Genomic DNA, 22,406 nt, shown 5'->3' on the forward strand with positions numbered 1-22,406 from the left:
GAACATGCCTATTATACAATGTAGTAGTTACTTCAATACTTGGCTCCTGAAACATATTGTCACTGGTTTTGTGGGGTTTTTTGTTTTATTTTTACATTTAACCTAATTTTATTCATGCTTGCCTTGGGATGGGGAATAGGTCATTCAGTAAAAACATACAGTAGAAACAAAATATGTCTTATCATGTACAACTTTTAAACTACAATAATTATGTACCTTAATTACTTCCATGCACACACGTCTAACATTACAGTTTTCTTTTTAAATAAACACAATTAAGACATCTAGGAGCATTTTATAATAAAGTAATTCCTAATTTTTCTTTGTAGATAGATCAAGTACCTCCAAAATACAAATTCCTATACACAGTGAGCGCTTTACTTAAAATGAATACTTAAGTAAATTAAGTACATGGACAGCCTTAGGATAAACTGACATATATTCAGCTAAGTAGACAACAAACCATAGTGCCAAATGGAAAAAGTGTATTTGCAAATAAATTTCAAAAACTAAGTTAACTTTTTGGAATTAAATACAGAAAATATATTGATTTGCTAAAATAAATAAGATGTGATGTAGTAACACTTCACTATAAAGAATGCATACCAGAACAGTTATAAACGGTGAGTGAATCTTATTAAGAATAGTTTACTGCAATAAACACTGGCTAAATAGAAGTGCATATTGTGAAGCACTATGGGTGGTATATGTTTTGCCACATACTTCTGTTACCTTGAGGTAGATAACACATGTGTACCAAATTCGGCATTCATTTTCAGTTGCTGCTGGTATCATGTGTTTTTAAGAAATGTGTACAGTATGAAAAACTTGAAAATACTCAAGAATGAAAAATATTTTAAGAAAAAAATAGATATTTTCATGCAATTATGTACGGCCTCACTGTGTAAATTTCAAGGCAAGATTTTTGTTTCCTGTAAAGCAGATCATTGTTCTATGAGAGAATGTTTTTTACTTGTCTTAGTGCATTTCTTTTGTCTCCTCCCGCATTGCATTATTTTGCTCTATTCTTTATTTTTGTGTGCAAATGACATGCCAGTTAAAATGAAAACCATCTCACATGTGGAAAAAAGTCTGGATTTTAAAAACCAAGAAAAAAAAATCCTTTCTAAATGACACCATCTGATTCAAGTAAAAAAATGACTTAAACATTAGTAATAAAAAAGACAAAACACATTTCATAAAGAATACAAAAAGAAATGTCTGCTGAATGTTTTAGTTCAGATGCTTCAGAATGCTGCTGTATGTTTTATGAGAAATCTGAGGGGAAGATTTCATAGCACGAGGTGTTAATGTGGCCTGTATTGACTTAAGTGGTGACCCGACTGGACTGTGAAACTGTGGGATGCCTATGGGTTCAAGCTGCTTGTTAAAGAGGAACTCCCCACTGTTGTTCAGAAATCCTTCCTCACTTCCTCTCTCCCCAAGCTTCCCATCCTCTACCGGCTCAGTTTCTAGCATTTCAATATCTTCTTCCTTGCTAAAGAACTTGTCCAGGTAACTGAGGTAAGTGTTTTCCTTTTCAATTTGCTCATCCTTCCTTACCTCACAACAAAACTGACTTATGAGAAAACAGTCCTCCCCATCACCCACAAACTGGCTATCCCAAGAAGACTGGTATAAGCCTTCTAACTGAGCCAAATTGGCCATTCCTTTTTCCTGTTTTTCTCGGCTTACTGACTTTGATATCAAACTTTTCAATTCTAGTTGGGACACTGAGCTATTCAAGTCATTTAATTTGTCATCAACAGCAGTAGGCTCATGTTGTGAACTAAGTTGAATAGTTCCTGCAATAAAGCAGTCGAAATCAAATCCCTGATTCTTTTCCCTTTCTTTTTCAGCTACTTGCTGTGATGCTATTGGACTTTAACCAATCCATTCCTTTCACATTTTGACTTGCGTTTCTTATCAGATTTTTCTTTGCTTTGTTCTTTCTGATAAGCATGGGTTCATAGTAATGATTAACTTCACTCCCTCTCCAAACTAAGTTATCTAAGAATGATGATGACCTCGTTTTGTAGTTACCAGTATGGCTACACTCCAGATCACAATATTTGTTTTCATGATGATCTGGGTATTGCCAACAAGGCTCAGTAGAGTAATTGGTGTCAAAAGCAGGATCCTCCAAATACTTTTCACTATCTCCATCCAAATATTTTCGAGATCAACTTGTACTTCTTCTTCATCAGTGATGTCAGACAGAGCTCTTGGGTCAAGTTGAACTTCATCAATATCAAAGTTGTTATGTATAGGCCAATCATGCTCTGAAAATTGACAATCATGGTACCTTTCCCAGTTATAATGTGACTATGAGTTTCATCCATAAGCAAAATATCATCAACTTCATCTTTAATATGAAAAGGATGACCTGAAATTGGCTCATCCATTGGAAAAGAATAAATGCTCATGTAAGGATGAGAAAGCACTTCTTCTGCTGTCAACCGATCCATGGGGCCAAATGTCAAAATTTGTTCCAGGAAATCTAGTGCTTCTCGACTGATTCCGAGAAGCAGCTGAGTTAAGGGTTTGTGTGGGTCAGTCATGTCATTTCTAATGTAAACTGGAATTATGCTGAGAAGCTCCTGTCAATCTTCCTCATGTACAACAGGAATAGACTCAAAAATCAGCTGCATCTGTTCAAGTTCATGTGTACCTGCAAAGAGGGTTTTACCAGGAAGCATTTCAGCAAAGATGCAGCCTGCAGCCCACATGTCAATGGCTTTAGTATAATTATTCGGAGAAAGTAAAAGAGGTGGGGATCTGTACCATTTAGGAACCAGTCCTTCAGAAAGATGACCTTTATGGGAATAATGGGGATCCATGATCCGTGCAAGACCAAAGTCACCTATCTTCAGCACCAAGTCTTCAGTATTAATGAAAAAATTAGCTGGTTTGAGATCTCTGTGCAGTACATTTGCTGAGTGAATATATTTGAGCCCACGTAGCAGCTGATACATGAAAAGCCTGGCATGCTCTTCCAGTAACGGGCCCTGCTCCAGGACATTAGCCAAGTCTGCCTCCATGTACTCCTGAACAATGTAAACACTGTTCAGTTTGGCAAGAGAGCCCACATCACCTGTTAACGGGCTTCCACTAGGACCAAGAATTTCAAACACCTTCACAATGTTATCATGGTCAAGTCTAAGAATTTTGATTTCACGTAGAGCATGTTTGACACTCTGGGGATCAGTAAGGACAATTTTCTTGATGGCTACTCTTTTGTCACAGTCATTGTCTACAGCAGAAAAAAACCAAGCCATTGCCTCCACAACCCAATGGTTTTAAGTCCATATACCTAAAGCCCAGATTTCATGAGACTTTCAAATTTCTCTGCCATTTTGAAACCCTTACTATTGCCTCTTCCTTTCAAATTGTTGAACTTGTGTAAATAAGGAAGAAAATTGGCATCAAAAGGAAAGATCTTTCAAAAAGGTAGAAAAAATAATAATTTTGCTTCCACAGCAAGGTGGTTTCATTGCATATGCCAACCAGGCCTGTTGAGTTCCCCTTAGATTTAAAGCTCAAAAAGCTCTACTCATACTGAGAATTAAAAAGATTGCAGTACTCATAGGTGAAGAAAGGGGCAGCAACTCTGCAGACATTTAAAGAAAACACTCAAGAAACTCAAACGGAATGAAATGACATACTATGCACTCAGATTTACTGTGCTGAAGGATTTAACATTTAACAGAAATGTGAATAAATATGCACACAACAGGCTTCTATGAACATTCTACTCACAGTGCAGATACATTCAGCGTTGGACTGGGCCTGAGCGGCATCCTTCTAAGGTGCTGGTAAGCACTATTTCCGTTTTGCTTCTTTTCTTCCTTTGTTGCTGTATATTTCAACAGGAAGCCCTGGGGGCGGTTGGTTAACAAGATGTCTTTTGTTAGTGACCAGGTGGCTGCAGCTCACCACAATCACGATCAAAGCTACCGTCCATCTTACTCTGATACAACGGGACTTCTCCGACTCATCGAGGGAGTGCGGGGCCCACGGACAGCCCCCAGGGTCGGCTCAGGTCTCCGGCTGTGCTGGCGGCAGCGGCGTCTCCGAGGCGCGGTTTTGTGTTATTTTAAAGCAAATTTGTGAACGTTTTAGAGAAATTTTTAAAATGGCAATATTTTAATTGTAAACCACAACTTTATAAGTCATATATATGTAAAATATAGTTTGTTTTTATCTATGAAATTGTATGTCAATATTGCTTTGTTTTCCCCTTTAAGAAGCTTTAGAAGGAGTTTCCGTTTTCTGTTAATTAAAATTTCACAGTAACTTTTAATCTATTCTCATTATTCTGCAGAGTAAACTGTTTGAACAGAGAATAAATAAAAACCAAAAAGCTTTGCTAAAACTTAGGATGTGGGGATGTTTGAAAATTGGGCATATGAAAGGCAGTGAATAAGTATTGGTTTCAGCCTATGATGTAAAAGAAGGGAGGTCATGGGGGCATTCAAGGATAATACCTGGAGTTCACTTGGAGATGTAGTGAATATTTTTAAGCCTTGGGTATTTACTGCAAGTAATCAAAAGGATCACTAACTAGAGAAAGCAGATATGAGTATGGGTTACAAATTCACAAACAGCAGTTACTAGGGTGCTCTAATTAAGGCTGTAGATGGTGTCTCTTTGACGTAGCTACTTTGAGTGTTCTAAAATCATGATTGCTACTCAATGCTTTAAGAAATCTGCCTGATACCTGGCAGCATGTTGTTGACACTAGTATCAGTAGCTATTAATTTAGACTTGACTAGATTTTTAGTAAATATTAGTATATAAATTTAAGATAAAAGTAAATTGATTTTACAGGTTTTGTCCTATATCTTTAGTTTAAATATATTGTAGAATATGTATCCCCCCAAATAGTAAATTAACCAGTAGCCACCAAAAGAGTTAGAAACATTGATCTAAAAATTTCAAATGATAAATTGTTCAGTCAGGGATAAGTTATTCATTACTTGGAATACTAATCTTTAATAAAATGTGCATTTTAGTATTTATGAATATGTTATTAGAGATTTAAAGGATTATTATAAAAAAGCGTTATTCAAAAGAACATTTTAGGTTTACTTTGGTCTTTAGTGAACATTAGAATGATGAGGTGGTCATCGTATTTATCATTCAAGTACTTAGGAGAATTACCAAAATTTAATCCTGCTAGTATCATCAAGACTTGATAAATTATGAATACCAGATACTTTTTTTAAAATATATTTTCTCCTGTTGAGTTAGCAATCACCTTGCATAAATGACACTGTCAAATAGGCTTTTTTTTTTCTTTTGAATATAAAGTACCAGATTATGGGTGTGCTTAATGTATTAAAATGAAGCCAAAACCAAAACCAAAAAATCTAGAGCCATAAATTTAAAGCCACAATAATATCTTATTCTCTTACCAGTATCTTTTCTTTTTCCCGCACCACTGTGCTAGGGTAGAGCCACATAGTACAAATAGCAGAATTTTTCATTAATGTATACTTGGTTAGGTAGAAAGCCCCAGGAAAACATTCATCATTTCTTCTTTGTCCTTCTCCCTTTTCCACCCAAGATCCATAAAATTGCTGAGTCTTCCATTCTCTGGAGAAAATATAAACAGAGACATGGAAATCATTGCCATATTCCCATAGGGAAAGACTTGAAGCCAACTTGAAAGGAACTAGCTCAACTGCAAATCATAAGGAAAGCTCCAAGGTGGGTGGGTTGTGGGACTATTTCAGGGAAGCAAATCCAGGGTGTTATTCAAAAAGGTATTATACATCATATTGAGCCTTTCAGGTGTCTGGTCCTGGTGGAACTTCAGGTTCACGAATTTTTACAGGTAGAAAAGTTCTCAGAGCTGAGAGGCTTGAGATAAGAAAGTACATAATGCAAAATTTATTCAGCTGAAAGAACGAGGCCGACAGAATCTGTCTCTAGCTAAGTTTCTTATTTATTTCAGGATGTGGTAGTCAGACTGCATAGCCACAGAGCAGCGAGTCTCAGGATGATGCTTCTAGACCTATGTTTTTGGCAAATAACTTGTGATACATATAAGATGGTTAATTTCAACTGGGATAACCTGGGATAACTGGGATAAGTGTATGCAGACCATCTAGGTTCTTCTAGCAATAGAATTGCCTCTACTGTATTATAAGAAGTCTGTGTTTATATTATTTAGAGTGGCTTATATAATTTAGAGGTTTATCTATTTATTTAGTAAGGGTCGACAAAATTGGAAGTGGAACTGGAGAGTGTTTGTAATCCATGATATATCTTGGCATCCATGTCAAGAGAATTTTCTCTTTTTATTTAAGTTGATGGAAAAGTATATTGTTAGAGATACGGGGTTTAAATTTGAGTAAGAGGTGGGTTATTAGTTACCAGGCTTCTAGATCATGTAGGCCATTAGTAATCACAGCCAGTTCATCGGGAACAGAAGACCAGCTTGGAAGAGGTCACCCAGAAATGGTTCACACAAAGACACATCAAGCGACAAGTCCTTTGACAGATAAGTCCTTTGACAGAAACTGGAAGGAACTTCATGATGCAGCAGTTAACAGTCACATGGGCGGGGAGGTTGAACATCCTGCATAGTGCTGCCAGGAAATCCCTATTTTATACTAAGAGGGGGCTGGCTGGTTGCATATGTAGGATGTCCCATCTCCCCGCCCACATCGTCGAGACATACCAGACCGCCCACATCATCAGGACATATACCAGAAACACCACTCTGCCTCACTGAAGAACCATAAAATCTACGTGTCAAGGAAGTACAGATGCTGAGCTACATCACTAGAAAGGCATTCTGACAAATCTTCATTAGAGAATAGAGTACTGTTTTCTATGACCTTGGCTCATAAGAGACAGTGGGTGTATGAGTGGATCTGTAAACTCAGGGCCAGTAGGAAATTATTGAACAATAGTAGCCAGATGAAGGACCTGCAGAGTTCCCAGCAACTCCACTAGCCATACAGGTAATGCCTCCAGAATTGCACCTCCTCCTCTCAGCACTACACCAAGGTAGGTGAGTTTAGTAGTTGGACATATTTACTTAGGGTGCTCAGAGACAGAGTAGATAGAGGGAGAGAGAATTTAATTCCTACTGCAGAGAGAAGCAAAGGTTATAGCCTAAAAAGCAGCCCAGAATTTCAGGTCTGAGTGTCAAGGTAATACTTTTTTAAATGTCTCAACTTCAGAAGCAGGAGATTTGGGTGCAGTGGCCCAGAGAAGATCCAGTAATTCTAAATCAAGTTCAAGTGGGTGCAAACACAGTCTAGTATCGGGGAAGAATCAAGTTGCAAGGGAGTGGGGGTGATTCCAAGGGAGAAAGTTAGTGGCATTCCCCAAAAGCATTTAGAAGAAATAATTGATGTAAGATGCAGTATCCAATGATATCCAGGAGACTCCATCAAAGGCAAGGTGATAGGAAACACCAAGAACAGGGCTGAGCCCTTCAAAAACATGGGATAAGGAATAAAATAGTAAAGCAAAATCCAGCTTTACTGGATTTTATGGGCTAGACTCTTCTACTTCTGGATTCTCTAGGGAGGATAATCTCAGAATAAAAATAAGTCCATATATTTATTGGACTAATTTATTTATTAAATAAAATATATTTAAATGGAATAAATATAGCTTTATTAAAAATACACTGTCATACTTACTTTCTCAATTTTCTCCATAGACTGAAAATTTCACTATGGACCTGTATATGGAAATTACTGATCTATAGGAGATGCTGATAATCAATTCTGTCAATAGCATCAACCTGAGTGACAGCCTAGGATGCCATTGAGTTTTCCAGACTTTAAGCTAGAGTCCACGTTAACCTGGCCATCTCAAAAGACTTTGGAGTTCTAAAAAGGCTTTATTCACTATGCATTCAAATCTGGGTTAAGTTTCCAGTAAACTGCCCTGGCTTTGGCAGTCTTCAAAGAGTGCAAGTGGGCCAATGTTAGGCTAAGGAAAAGGCTGACTCAGGTTTGGGGATTCAGAGCTCTTGTATCCTTTTTATTTTATTATTTTATTTTATTTTATTTTGTTTTATTTTATTTTATTCTCAGCAGCACACTCTCCACTGAAATTCTGGCCTCGGTGCATGGTTCAGGAAATTTGTGATTTCATGTCTAAGGACCCCAAAATCCCACAAAATTTATGGGCAAACCATTGTTTATAATTATAATTCCCTTATACCTGTCTATGGAGTCTATAGAGGTATTCCTTCTTTCATCACTGATATTGATAATTTGTGTCTTCTAGTTTTATTTTTCTCTCTCAGTCTGTCTGGAAGTTTATCAATTTTATCAATCTTTTCAAATAACCAACATTTCATTTCATTGAATTTTGCCTGTTATTGTCTTTCCTCAATTTCATTGATTTCTGCTTTTGTATTTATTACCTCCTTTCTTCTGATACTTTGGATTTAATTTTTACCCTTCTTTGTCCATTTAATATGGAAGCTTAGATCATGGATCTGAGATATTTTTTCTTTTCCAAAATAAACCATTAATGTTAGTAATTTCCCTCTGAGTACTGCTTTAACACCGTCACACAAATTTTGATGTTTTAATTTTCATTTAGTTCAAATTATTTTCTAAGTTAATTTATCTTCCTTTTTGAAACATGGATTGTGTAGACCTGTGTTAATTGCCAGATGCTTTGACTTTTTCAAGATATCTTTTTGTTACTGATTTTTAGGTTAATTCTGTTATGGTCAGAGAATATACATTGTATGATATCAATTATTTTAATTCCTCAAGATTTAATTTATGGCTCAGGATATGTTGTTTCCCAATCGATTTCCATGAGCTCTTGAAAAGAATGTGTATACTCCTATTGTTGGGTAGAGTGTTTTGTAAATGCCAATTTGTTGTAGTTTGTTTAGTGCTGTTCAGTTCTTTCATATCATTGGTAATTTTCTGTCTACTTGTTATGTTAACTACTGAGGAAAAGATGTTGAAATCTCAAAGTATAATTGTGATTGTACTTTTTTTCCCCTAGGGAATGCACACTTTATTGATAGAGCTATAAAAAAATGTTAAGTTACTGGTTACTATAAATGTCAGGACTGTGGTTAATTTTGGGGGGAGAAGGGTTTACAATTGGGTCAGAGCACATGGAAGGGCTTCTAAGGTGGCTGGAAAAGTGCTATTTCCTTTTTTTGGTAAAAGATACATATCATAAAATTCATCATGTTAACCATTTTTAAGCATACAGTTCAGTAACATTAAGTATATTCACACTGTTGTGAAGCCATTACCACTATCCATTTCTGGAATTTATCATTCCAAACTGAAACTCTGTACCCATTAAACAATAACTCCTCTTGCTCCCTTCCCCCAGCCCCTGGTAACTACCATTCTACTTTCTGTCTCTGTGAATTTGACTATTTTACGAACCTTATATAAGTGGAGTCATCATTCTGTGTCTGGCTTATTTCACTAAGAATAATGTCTTCAAGGTTCCTCCATGTTGTAGTATGTATCCTAATTTCATTCTTTTGAAGATGAAACAATGTTCCATTGTACATATATATGTGTGTGTGTGTGTGTGTATATATATATACATATATATATATAGTGATTGTACTTTTCTTTCTTTTCTTTTTTTTTTTTTTTGCTTCATGAAATTTGAATCTGTTATTAGGTGCATAAATCTTTACTATGGTTATATTCCCTTGAGGAATTGACACTTTTATCACTATAAAATGGTTTCTGTTATCCCTAGTAATATTCTTTGATCTGAAATTTACTTTGTCTAATATTAATATAGCAACTCCAGCATTCTTTGATTAGTGTTTGCATAGTTTATCTTTTTCCATTCTCTTACTATATATCTATCTACATTATATTTAAACTTGTAGGTTTCTTATAGACAGCATATAGTATTATTGTTCTTCTTTTTAATCCAATGTGGCTATCTCTTTAAATTGATACAAATTACACCTTATACCATTTACATTTAATGCAATTATTAATTTGTTTGTAATTATGTCTGCTATTTTATTATTTTCTATTTATCCCTTCACTTTTTCATTCCTTTTTTTCTATTTCTGAATAATTTGGTGGGTTCCGCATTTCATTTTAGTATTCCATTTTTATTGATCTGTTGAATTTTTACTATATTTCTCTGTACAATTTTTTAGTGATTGCCTCTTAGATTGACATATACATACCTAATCTGTCAAAATTTCCTTATAATTAGTATTTTATTCACTTCAAGTGAATATAAAAAACTTACAACCATATAGTCCCCTTGGCCCTCCCCCTTTTTGTTTTAATTGCAATATGGAGTACATCTATATACATTGAGAACTTTCAGATGATTTTATAATTTTTCTTTTTGACAGTCACATATATTTTAAAGATTTAAGAAAAGAAAAATAATTATTATATTTTCCCAGATTGTTTACCATTTCTGTTGTTCCTCACTTATTCTTTCTTTTTAAAACAGGAAACTTCACTTTTTATTAATTTTTATTGGAGTATAGTTGCTTTACAATGTTGTGTTAGTTTCTACTGTACAGCAAAGTGAATCAGTTATACGTATACATATATCCCCTCTTATTTAGATTTCCTTCCCATTAAGGTCACCACAGAGCACTGAGTAGAGTTCCCTGTGCTATACAGTAGGTTCTCATTAGTCATCTATTTTATTCATAGTAGTGTATATATGTCAGTCCCAATCTCCCAATTCATCCCATCCCCCCTTCTCCCCTTGGTATCCATAAATTTCTTCTCTACATCTGTGTCTCTATTTCTGCTTTGAAAATAAGTTCAGCTGTACCATTTTTCTAGATTCCACATATAAGTGATATTATACAACATTTGTTTTTCTCTTTCTGACTTAGTTCACTCTGTATGACAGTCTCTAGGTCTATCCACATCTCTGCAAATGGCACTATTTCGTTCCTTTTTATGGCTGAGTAATATTCCATTGTATATACGTCCCACATCTTCTTTATCCATTCCTCTCTTGATGGAGTTTTAGGTTGCTTCCATGTCTTGGCTATTGTAGATAGTGCTGCAATGAACATTGGGGTGCATGTATATTTTTTTTGATTAAATGTTTATTCATTTTAATTTTGCCTTTTTAAAAATTTTGAAGCCAGTATATTGTGTTTTCCACGTCTGAAATATTTTTTCTTCTTTTTTTAAAAACATTATTTTATTATATTTTTATATAGTAGGTTCTTATTACTTATCTATTTTTACATATTAGTGTATATATGTCAATCCCAATCTCCCAATTCATTCCATCACCACCCTCCACCCAGCTTTTCCCCCTTGGTGTCCATACTTTTGTTCTCTAAATCTGTGTCTCTATTTCTGCCTTGCAAACCGGTTCATCTGTACCATTTTTCTACATTCCACATATATGCGTTAATATACAATATTTGTTTTTGTCTTTCTGACTTACTTCACTCTATATGACAGTCTCTAGGTCCATACACTTCTCTACAAATGACCCAATTTCGTTCCTTTTTATGGCTGAGTAGTAGTCCATTGTATATATGTACCACATCTTCTTTATCCATTCATCTGTCGATGGGCATTTAGGTTACTTCCATGACCTAGCTATTGTAAATAGTGCTGCAGTGAACATTGGGGTGCAGGTGTCTTTTTGAATTATGGTTTTCTCTGGGTATATGCCCAGTAGTGGGATTGCGGGGTCATATGGTAATTCTATTTTAGTTTTTTAAGTAACCTCCATACTGTTCCCCATAGTGGCTGTATCGATTTACATTCCCACCAACAGTGTAAGAGGGTCCCCTTTTCTCCACACCCTCATCAGCATCTGAGGGTTGTCTTTTCATCTTGTTTATAGTTTCCTTTGCTGTGCAAAAGCTTTTAAGTTTCATTAGGTCCCATTTGTTTATTTTTGTTTTTATTTCCATTACTCTAGGAGGCGGGTCAAAAAAGATCTTGCTGTGATTTATGTCAGAGTGTTCTTCCTATGTTTTCCTCTAAGAGTTTTATAGTGTCCAGTCTTACATTTAGGTCTTTAATCCATTTTGAGTTTATTTTTGTGTATGGTGTTATGGAGTGTGTCAATTTCATTCTTTACATGTAGCTGTCCAATTTTCCCAGCACCACTTACTGAAGAGACTGTCTTTTCTCCATTGCATATCCTTGCCTCCTTTGTCATAGATTAGTTGACCATAGGTGCGTGGGTTTATCTCTGGGCTTTCTATCCTGTTCCATTGATCTATATTTCTGTTTTTGTGCCAGTACCATATTGTCTTAATTACTGTAGACTTGTAGTATACTGTAAAGTCAGGAAGTCTGATTCCACCAGCTCTGTTTTTTTTCCCTCAAGATTGCTTTGGCTATTTGGGGTCTTTTGTGTCTCCAAACAAATTTTAAGATTTTTTGTTCTAGTTCTGTAAAAAATGCCATTGGTTATTTGATAGAGAGTGCATTGAATCTGTAGATTGCTTTGGGTAGTACAGTCATTTTCACAATATTGATTCTTCCAATCCAAGAACATGGTATATCTCTCCATCTCTTTGTGTAATATTTGCTTTCTTTCATCAGTGTCTTATAGTTTTCTGAGTACAGATCTTTTACCTCCTTAGGTAGGTTTATTCCTAGGTATTTTATTCTTTTTGTTGCAATGGTAAATGGGATTGTTTCCTTAATTTCTCTTTCTGATCTTTCGTTGTTAGTGTATAGGGATGCAAGAGATTTCTGTGCATTAATTTTGTATCCTGCAACATTACCAAATTCATTGATTAGCTCTAGTAGTTTTCTGGTGGCATCTTTAGGATTATCTATGTATAGTATCATACCATCTGTAAACAGTGACAGTTTTACTTTTTCTTTTCCAATTTGTATTCCTTTTATTTCTTTTTCTTCTCTGATTGCCGTGGCTAGGACTTCCAGAACTATGTTGAATAATAGTGGCCAGAGTGGACATCCTTGTCTTCTTCCTGATCTTAGAGGAAATGCTTTCAGTTTTTCACCATTGAGAATGATGTTTGCTGTGGGTTTGTCATATATGGCCTTTATTATGTTGATGAAGCTTCCATCTATGCCCACTTTCTGGAGAGTTTTTATCATAAATGGGTGTTGAATTTTGTCAAAATCTTTTCTGCATCTATTGAGATGATCATATTGTTTTTATTCTTCAATTTGTTAATATGGTGTATCACATTGATTGATTTGTGTATATTGAAGAATCCTTGCATCCCTGGGATAAATCCCACTTGATCATGGTGTATGATCCTTTTAATGTGTTTTTGAATTCTGTTTGCTAGTATTATGTTGAGGATTTTTGCATCTATATTCATCAGTGATATTGGTGTGTAATTTTCTTTTTTTGTCTGGTTTTAGTGTCAGGGCGATGGTGGCCTTGCAGAATGAGTTTGGGAATGTTTCTTTTTTTTTTTTTTTTTTTTAAGGATTTTCTTATTTATTTATTTATTTATTTATTTATTTTTGGCTGTGTTGGGTCTTCGGTTCATGCGAGGGCTTTCTCCAGTTGCGGCAAGCGGGGGCCACTCTTCATCGCGATGCGGGGACCGCTCTTCATCGCGGTGCGCGGGCCTTTCTCTATCGCGGCCCCTCCCGTCGCGGGGCACAGGCTCCAGACGCGCAGGCTCAGCAATTGTGGCTCACGGGCCCAGCTGCTCCACGGCATGTGGGATCCTCCCAGACCAGGGCTCGAACCCGCGTCCCCCGCACTAGCAGGCAGACTCCCAACCACTGCGCCACCAGGGAAGCCCGGGAATGTTTCTTCATCTGCAAGTTTTTGGAAGAGTTTGAGAAGGATGGGTGTTAGCTCTTCTCTAAATGTTTGATAAAATTCACCTGTGAAGCCATCTGGTCCTGGACTTTTGTTTGTTGGAAGATTTTAAACACAGTTTCAGTTTCATTACTTGTGATTGGTCTGTCCATATTTTCTATTTCTTCCTGGTTCAGTCTTGGAAGGTTATACCTTTCTAAGAATTTGTCCATTTCTTCCAGGTTGTCCATTTTTTTGGCATAGAGTTGCTTGTAGTAGTCTCTTATGATGCTTTGTATTTCTGCGCTGTTCGTTGTAACTTCTCCTTTTTCACTTCTAATTTTACTGGTTTGAGTCCTCTCCCTCTTTTTCTTGATGAGTCTGGCTAAAGGTTTATCAATTTTGTTTATCTTCTCAAAGAACCAGCTTTTAGTTTTATTGATCTTTGCTATTGTTTTCTTTGTTTCTATTTCCTTTATTTCTACTCTGATCTTTATGATTTCTTTCCTTCTACTAATTTTGGGTTTTGTTTGTTCTCCTTTCTCTAGTACCTTTAGGTGCAAGGTTAGATTGTTTATTTGAGATTTTTCTTGTTTCTTGAGGTAGGATTTTATTGCCATAAACTTCCCTCTTAGAACTGCTTTTGCTGCATCCCATAGGTTTTGGATCATCATGTTTTCATTGTCATTTGTCTCTAGGTATTTTTTGATTTCCTCTTTGATTTTTTCAGTGATCTCTTGCATATTTAGTAACGTATTGTTTAGCTTCCGTGTGTGTGTCTTTTTTACATTTTTTCCCTGTAATTTATTTCTAATCTCATAGCGTTGTGGTCAGAAAAGATGCTTGATATGATTTCAATTTTCTTAAATTTACTGAGGCTTGATTTGTGACCCAAGATGTGATTTATCCTGGAGAATGTTCTGTGTGCACTTGAGAAGAAAGTGTAATCTGCTGTTTTTGGATGGAATGTCCTATAAATATCAATTAAATCTATCTGGTCTATTGTGTCATAAAGCTTGTGTTTCCTTATTAATTTTCTGTCTGGATGATCTGTCCATTGGTGTAAGTGAGGTGTTAAAGTTGCCCACTATTATTGTGTTACTGTCGATTTCCTCTTTTATAGCTGTTAGCACTTGCCTTATGTATTGTGGTGCTCCTACACTGGGTGCATATATATTTATAATTGTTATATCTTCTTCTTGGATTGATCCCTGGATCATTATGTAGTGTCCTTCCTTGTCTCTTGTAACAATCCTTATTTTAAAGTCTATTTTGTCTGATATGAGTATTGCTACTTCAGCTTTTGTTTGATTTCCATTTTCATGGAATATCTTTTTCCATCCCCTCACTTTCAGTCTGTATGTGTCCGTAGGTCTGAAGTGGGCCTCTCATAGACAGCATATATAAGGGCCTTGTTTTTGTATCCATTCAGCAAATCTGTGTCTTTTGATTGGAGCATTTAATCCATTCACATTTAAGGTAATTATTAATATGTATATTCCTATTACCATTTTCTTAATCGTTTTGGGTTTGTTTTTGTAGGTCCTTTTCTTCTCTTGTGTTCCCCACTTAGAGAAGTTCCTTTAGCATTTGTTGGAGAGCTGGTTTGGTGGTGCTGAATTCTCTTAGCTTTTGCTTGTCTGTAAAGCTATTGATTTCTCTGTTGAATCTGAATGAGATCCTTGCTGGGTAGACTAATCTTGGTTGTAGTTTCTTCCCTTTCATAACTTTACATATATAGTGCCACTCCCTTCTGGCTTGCAGTGTTTCTGCTAAGAAATCAGCGTTAACCTTATGGGAGTTCCCTTATACGTTATTTGTCGTTTTTCCCTTGCTGCTTTTAATAATTTTTCTTTGTTTTTATTTTTGTCAATTTAATTACTTTTTATCTTGGCATGTTTCTCTTTGGGTTTATCCTGCCTGGGACTCTCTGTGCTTCCTTGAGTTGGGTGGTTATTTCCTTTCCCATGTTAGGGAAGTTTTCAACTGTAAACTCTTCAAATATTTTCTCAGGTCCTTTCTCTCTCTCTTCTCCTCCTGGGACCCCTATGATGTGAATGTTGGTACGTTTACTGTTGTCCCAGAGGTCTCTTAAGCTATCTTCATTTCTTTTCTTTTTTCTTTATTCTGTTCCGTGGAAGTGAATTCCACCATTCTGTTTTCCAGGTCACTTAACTGTTCTTCTGCCTCAGTTATTCTGCTATTGATTCCTTCTAGGGTATTTTTCATTTCAGTTATTTTATTGTTCATCTCTGTTTGTTTGTTCTTTAATTCTTCTAGGTGTTTGTTCTTTAATTCTTCTAGGTCTTTGTTCAACATTTCTTGCATTTCTCGATCTTTGCCTCCATTCTTTTTTCCAAGGTCCTGGATCATCTTCACTATCATTATTCTGAATTCTTTTTTTGGAAGGTGGCCTATCTCCATTTCATTTAGTTGTTTTTCTGGGGTTTTATCTTGTTCTTTCATCTGGTACATAGTCTTCTGCCTTTTCATTTTGTCTATCTTTCTGTGAATGTGGTTTTCATTCCACAGGCTGCAGGATTTTAGTTCTTGCTTCTGCTGTCTGCCTTCAGGGGTACACATATCTTTTTGATTTATGGTTTTCTCCAGGGATATGCCCCAGATTGGGATTGCTGGAACATATGGTAGTTCCATTTTTAGTTTGTTGAGGAACCTCCATAGTGTTCTCCATAGTGGTTGTACCAACTTACATTCCCACCAACAGTGTGGGAGGGTTCCCTTTTCTCCACATCCTCTCCAGCATTTATTATGTGTAGACATTTTGATGATGACCATTCTGACCGGTGTGTAGTTTTGATTTGCATTTCTCTAATAATTAGTGATGTTGAGCATCTTTTCACGAGTTTCTTGGCCATCTGTATGTCTCCCTGGAGAAATGTCTATTAAGGTCTTCTGCCCATTTTTTGATTGGGCTGTTTGTTTTATTGATATTGAGCTGCATGAGCTGTTTGTATATTTTTTACAAGTTTTCTTTCTTTCTGAAGAAAGATCATCCTTAAAAATTTTTAAAGTAAGTCTCCTAGCAACCAATCTCTTAGTTTCCCCTCCTATGAAAATCTCTTTCTTTCATATTCATTCTCTGAAGATATTCTCACTGGATATAAAATTCTGAATTGTGATTATACTGCCTTCTGGCCTCTGATGAAAGAGTCATTTTTCTCAGCTGCTTCAAAAGTTTTTTCTTTATCTTTTGTTTTCACCAGATTATTATGTGTCTAGGCATGATTTTATTTGAGTTTAACCATTTGGGTTTTGCAGAACTTCTTAAATCTGTAAATTTATTTTTCATCAAATATGGAATATTTTAGTTATTTCTTCAAATAGTTTTTTTCTGTATCAATCTCTCCTCTCCTCAGATTTCAATGGCACAAATAGACGCATACATATGTCCCATAGGTCGCTACTATGTTCATTTACTTTTAATTTTTTCTCATTCTTGTTCAGTTTGGATAATTTCTATTGATCTGCATTCAGTTTTAATGACTCTTCATCTACCATATCCATTCTTCTATTGAGCCCACCTGGTGATTTTTTTCTTTCAGATTTTTTTCTGCAGCTCTCAACTTCTCATTTGGTTCTTTTCATAAGTTCTATTTCTTATTTGAGAAGTCCTCTTTCTGTTAATTTCAACAACATCCACCCTTCCTTCACTGAGTATGGTTATAGTAGCTTCTTCAAGGGCGTTGTAAAGACTGTCCTGTCCAATTTTTAAATTTAATGTAATTGAAATGTATTTAATGCATTACTGTTTACAATAATTGCTTTTGGTTTTTGTAAGTTATCAAATTTAAGGGGATTCCCTTTATCTCTATATAGTTAAAGTTTTAGTTAGGAATGGCTCCTGTATTTTATCAAGTGATTCTTAAAAATCTATTAAAAGATCATAAAAGTTCTTTACAGATTTTAATATAAGGGATTATATTGCCAGATTTTTATGATATTAAATTACCATTGCAGTCCTGGAATAAGTTTTGTTTTACTGTAATGTATTTTTCATTCATTTTACTCTTTGCTGGATTCTATTTCTGAATATTTTGTTCATAATTTTGAATCTATATCAATGAATGTTATTTGTCTCTAGTCTTATTTTTTCAGTATTTTGTAAGTTTTGATATTGACACTGTATTATTTTATGAAATGAATTAGAGAATTTTTAAAACTTTTTTGTGGTTATTCATCTTTTCATATATGTTAACTTAAAGACATCAATTATAACTTCTTTATTTCCATTCTAGCTTTGGGATTGCTTTACAGTCCAACATTTCCACATTCCTTAATTATATTATCAGAATATTGGAAAATTATTATTTTTTCTGTGATGGGATTATAATCTGCAGGGTGGTGATATTCCTTTATACACTTAACAAATATTTATTGAGTGCCTACTTTGTGCAAGGCAAAGCTTGTCTCCATTATTTCATAGAAATAAAGCCCTTGTATTTTTTCATTTGCACAAATGAACTGAAATTTTACAGTGTCTATTTTTCAGTCTTTGCCATTATTGTCAATATTGGTGGGGATGCCTGTGATTTTTGGAGTTACTAAGGCTGATGTAATCTTTGAATGAATAAATGAATGACTGAATGTAGGAAAATGTCTTATGAAACACTACACAATTTTTACCTCTGGAAACAAGATTTAATCTCATTCAACTAATTGACCTCCCCCATGGAAATTATGCTATATGGTCTTTTTGCTATGCAACCTCCACAAAACTTTTCACATATTTCTTGTCTGGAATGTGCCTGATCACATAAATTTATCTAAAGAAAATACACTTTAATTCCATTGAGACAACTTGAAAAATCCATTTGTCTTCTTAAAAAGACAAATATGAAAACTAAATTTTCACTGAAATTCTAAATATTTTGAATTAACAGGTCTGTAGTGAAATCCAGGAAGGAATATATTTAATAAGAATCTTAGGGGATAATTGTGATCAGCCATAATTGTACGTCTTGTATGTTTGGAAGTAGACTTCTTGAAAACCCTGTACAAGGAATATTGTCCTCTATTATAAAAGCAATTGAATTTATTATTCAATAAGAAATAGTGTATGGTGATAGGAGGTACCTTAGTGTTCAGGAAAAAGTGTCTGATTTGGAGCAAAATTCTTTACTCACACTGTAGACTTGAACAAGTCTGAAACTTTGAGACACATTTTCCTCACACTGTAGGATAACAGAACTGACACTGCAGAATTTTTTGTGTTGTATGGAATATAACTAAAAATGAAGTACCTAACTAACACTGTGTTTGGTATATGACAGGTACTGTACAATAGCTATTGCCATTTTTGCCATTATTAAATATGTAACTGCTGAGAACTGACCAGATAGTGTATTGACTTTGCAGAGTGGATATGTATCCTCATGAGGCTATATATTGGCATATGGTGAAGTTGGGTTTAGAGTGAGGTTATGATCTGTTGAGGGGGGTATATTCTTTTATAAATTTAACAAATATTTATTTAGTGCCTACTTTGTGCCATGCATTGACCTAAGCATTATGAATAAAACAGTAGAAAAATAAAACAGATAACAATACTGACCCAATGCATCTTATATTCCAGTGGTTATGGCAGCAAAATTTTCCACATAATGGCAGTCAGGTAATACTTGTGTATTTGAAACACAATTTGAAAAATAATTTTTGCAAGTCAAACAGTTCAAGAATACCCAAACCCTCAACACAATCAGCTTCTGGGTGGATACAATCTGAGGAGGTTACAAGATAATGATGAACAGAAATGAACATTCATAAACATTTTTGTTTAGAAGAATTTTTAGTAATGTCTTTGATTTCTTTGTTGTGCTCCTTGAATTCCAATGGTTGTTAGTTACACCTCTGGTATGACCAAGTATTGAACCAACCTTCCTGCAGATAAAAGCTATCACCTCTAAACATAATACAAAAACAACTGTCTAAAGGTACTGGAGAAAAACCTAAAACAGAAAGATTCTGGAGGGTCTCAAGACTTGGAAGAAGAGAACAGCACTGCTTGAGTTTCCAAATTTCATGACTTACAGTCGAAGAGGAAGATGCAGTCTATGTCAGGTCAAGTGCCTAAACCTCCAAAAAATCTGCAGTTATTGTAGCCCAAAGAAACTGAGGACAGAGTTTGAGGAAATCTCAAAGCTGAAAGTCGAGGGAGCATATAGGAAAGGGTAGAGATAGAGGGAACCATAGATTCCTCTCTGAGGAACCATAAACTCAGCTTGAATCTCTAGCTGACCTCTGAACCATACATGTCTGGGGCAAAATCAAATTTCCTGAGTTGCCAAATTATAAAATTCAAAATATTCAAGTTTCATCAAAGGTAAGAGGAATGCAAAGAAACTAGAACGTATGGCCCATTCACAGGAAAAAAAAATTAATAGAAAATGATCCTGAGGAAGCCTAGGCATTAGACTTACTAGACAAAGACTTTAAATCAACTCTCTCAAAAATGCTCAGATAGGGCTTCCCTGGTGGCGCAGTGGTTGAGAATCTGCCTGCTAATGCAGGGGACACGGGTTCGAGCCCTGGCCTGGGAAGATCCCACATGCCGCAGAGCGTCTGGGCCCGTGAGCCACAACTGCTGAGCCTGCGCGTCTGGAGCCTGTGCTCCGCAACGAGAGAGGCCCGCGCATCGCGATGAAGAGTGGCCCCCGCTTGCCACAACTGGAGAAAGCCCTCGCACAGAAACGAAGACCCAACACAGCCAAAATCAATCAATCAATCAATCAATCAAACATACGCATCTGATTCAAGATCCTCATTAAAAAAAAAAAAAAAAAAAAAAAAAAAAAAAAAAAAAATGCTCAGATAGCCAAAGGAAACCATAGACAAAGAACTAAAGGAAACCAGGAGAATTTTGTCTCAACAAATCAAGAATAGCAATAAAGGGATATAAATTATAAAAAGAAATCAAATAGAAATTTGGGGGATGAGAAGTACAAAAATTCAATTAAAAATTTACTAGACCAATTCAACTGCAGAATTGAGCAGAAAGAAGGAAGAATTAAGGAACTTGGAGATAGGTCAATTTAGATTATCCAGTTTGAGGAGAAGAAAGAGAAAAAAATGAAGAAAAATGAACAGCACCTGAGAGACACAAGACACTCTCAAGTTTACTAAGCTCAATGAATGCTAAGCATATATTACTCCAAGAGATCCACACCAAGACATTATGGTCAAAATTACAAAGGATCTTTAACAAAATTAATAATGAATTCTCTTTAGAAACCACGGAGGCCAGAAGGCCGTGGGATGACATATTTAAAGTGCTCAACAGCAACAGCAACAACAACAATTCTGTCAACCAAGAATTCTGTATATGGCAAAACTCTAAACTATCCTTCAAAAAATGGAGAAATTGAGATTTAAGGCACAATAAAGTCAATAAAGTTGATAAACCTTTAGCTAGAAATACTAAGAAAAAAAGAGAGAGAAGACACAAATTTCTAAAATTATAAATGAAAGTGGGGAAGGGCATTATTACTGACCTTACAGAAATTAAAAGGATTATAAAAGAATAAATGAACAATTGTACTCCAACAAACCACATAACCTAAATAAAATGGACAAATTCCTAGAAACGTGCAAGCTACTAAAAGTGACTCCAGGTACTTCCCTGGTGGCGCAGTGGTTAAGAATCCACCTGCCAACCCAGGGGACACGGGTTCGATCCCTGGTCCGGGAGGATCCCACATACCATGGAGCAGCTAAACCCATGCACCACAACTACTGAGCCTGTGCTCTAGAGCCCACGAGCCACAACTACTGAGCCTGCGTGCCACAACTACTGAAGTTCACGTGCCAAAGCCCATGCTCCACAACGAAGAGTAGCCCCCACTCGCTGCAACTAGAGAAAGCCTGTGCGCAGCAATGAAGACCCAACACAGCCAAAATAAATAAATTAAATAAATTAATTTTTTTTAAAAAGTGACTCAAGAAGAAATAAAGACTCTGATTAGACTTTATAACAAGTAAAGACATTGCATCAGTAATCAAAAAACCTTCCAACAAGACAAGTCCTGGACCAGATGGCTTCACTGGTCAAATTTTATCAATTATTTAAAGAAGAACTAATACCAATACTTTTCAAACTCCTACAAAATAAAAGATTAGGGAACATTTGTAACTCATTCTATGAGACCAGCATTATCCAGATACCAAAGCCAGATAATGACATCACAGGAAAAGACAATTATAGACCAATATCACTTATGAATATAGATGCAAAAATCTTCAACAAAATACTAGCAAACTAAATTCAGCATCATATTATACACTGTGACCAAGTGTGACTTATCCCAAGAATGAAAGGTGGTTCAGCATATAAAAAATCAATTAATGTAATGCATCACATTAACAGAATGAAGGTAAGAAAACCACGCGATCATCTCAATTGATGTAGAAAAGCATTTAACAAAATCTCTCTCTCTTTCATCATTAAAAACACACAACATACTAGGAATAAAAGGAAACTTCCTCAACATGATAAAAGGCATTTATGAAAAACCCACAGCTTGCATATCCTACTCAATAATGAAATAATGAAAGATTATTCTTTAAGATCAGGAGAAAGACAAGATATCTGCTTTCACTACTTATACTCAACATTGCACTGGAAATTCTATCTAGAGAAATCAAGTGAAGGAAAATAAAAGGCAGAG

General features: G+C 35.6%; 1 protein-coding gene and 1 pseudogene across 1 annotated transcript in view; one reads left to right on the plus strand and one right to left on the minus strand.

The window, feature by feature from the left end:
* HTR2C (5-hydroxytryptamine receptor 2C) overlaps nucleotides 1-22,406 on the plus strand; it is a 115,438-nt gene that overhangs the window by 54,839 nt on the left and 38,193 nt on the right. The window lies entirely within an intron of this gene.
* On the minus strand, nucleotides 1,234-3,355 carry LOC103009339 (mitogen-activated protein kinase 6-like; annotated as a pseudogene).

This window comes from Balaenoptera acutorostrata, chromosome X, assembly GCF_949987535.1.
Source record: "Balaenoptera acutorostrata chromosome X, mBalAcu1.1, whole genome shotgun sequence".
NCBI classification, from domain to species: Eukaryota; Metazoa; Chordata; class Mammalia; order Artiodactyla; family Balaenopteridae; genus Balaenoptera; species Balaenoptera acutorostrata.